The following is a 941-nucleotide window of genomic DNA, read 5'->3' on the forward strand; positions in this document are numbered from 1 at the left end:
TCTGTTAACTCTGTTCGGCCCCTGTCTGTGGTTTCGGGAAACCACGATCAGATTTCCCTCTGTTAGCCACCTCCTCTCCAAATGGGAACAGTCCTCAAATTCATCAATCCCTCCCTCATCGCCGAGGTTTCTCTTCAACACTCTCTCTCTCTCTTCCTCTCCCTCTCTCTTTCTTTATCTTCCTCTCTCTTGGTCAATGCCTCTCTGTCTCTCTCTCGATATCTTCCTCTCTCTCTCTCTCTGTCCACCTCTTTCTCAGTCTGTCTGTCCGTCTTTCTCTCTGTTGCTCTCTATCTGTCACTCTCTCGGAATCTCTCTGTCTGTCCCACACTCTCTCTCTCAGTTTCTCTCTGTCTCTTTCTCTCTCTCTTACATTCGATCTCTCTGTATTAAACCATATCTGCTCCACAGCAAGCCGTTTAGGGTTGACCTTTCCTGCAAGATTGTCTCACACAGTCCAGTCAAAGAGTTCATAACTGACGATACCTCCCCGGGGTGTAGGAGGGACCCGGGGGAGAGGGCAACACGTGCGGAATGAAGGGAGCTCACCCATTCCCTTGAGGATAAAGAGCCTCCTGAGACATGGGGACCAGGACAGGGTTATCAATCACATGGGATCAGGACTGAAATGCGATTTCTTAGAGTCAGTCGTTCTGAAAAACCTTGCGTTGGAGACAAAGGGAACAAATGTTTCATTTCTTCCTCTCAACAGAGTGTGACTGGGATGGAATTTCAGAAATGGTACAACCCAATGCCCGTTATACTTGGGAGTACATTTGGTGGACTTCTACTTCTTGCGGTGTTAGGATTTGCTCTATACAAGGTCGGTATCTTTTTTGGCTCTCAGCATCGTCAGAGCATCAAGGGCTGGGGGAGTGCAACACTGTCAGAGATTAAGTGCTGAGGGAGCGCCGCACTGTCGGAGGGTCAGCGCTGAGGGA

This window comes from Rhincodon typus, unplaced genomic scaffold (assembly GCF_021869965.1).
Source record: "Rhincodon typus isolate 14 unplaced genomic scaffold, sRhiTyp1.1 hic_rhity00000066, whole genome shotgun sequence".
Taxonomy (NCBI): Eukaryota; Metazoa; Chordata; class Chondrichthyes; order Orectolobiformes; family Rhincodontidae; genus Rhincodon; species Rhincodon typus.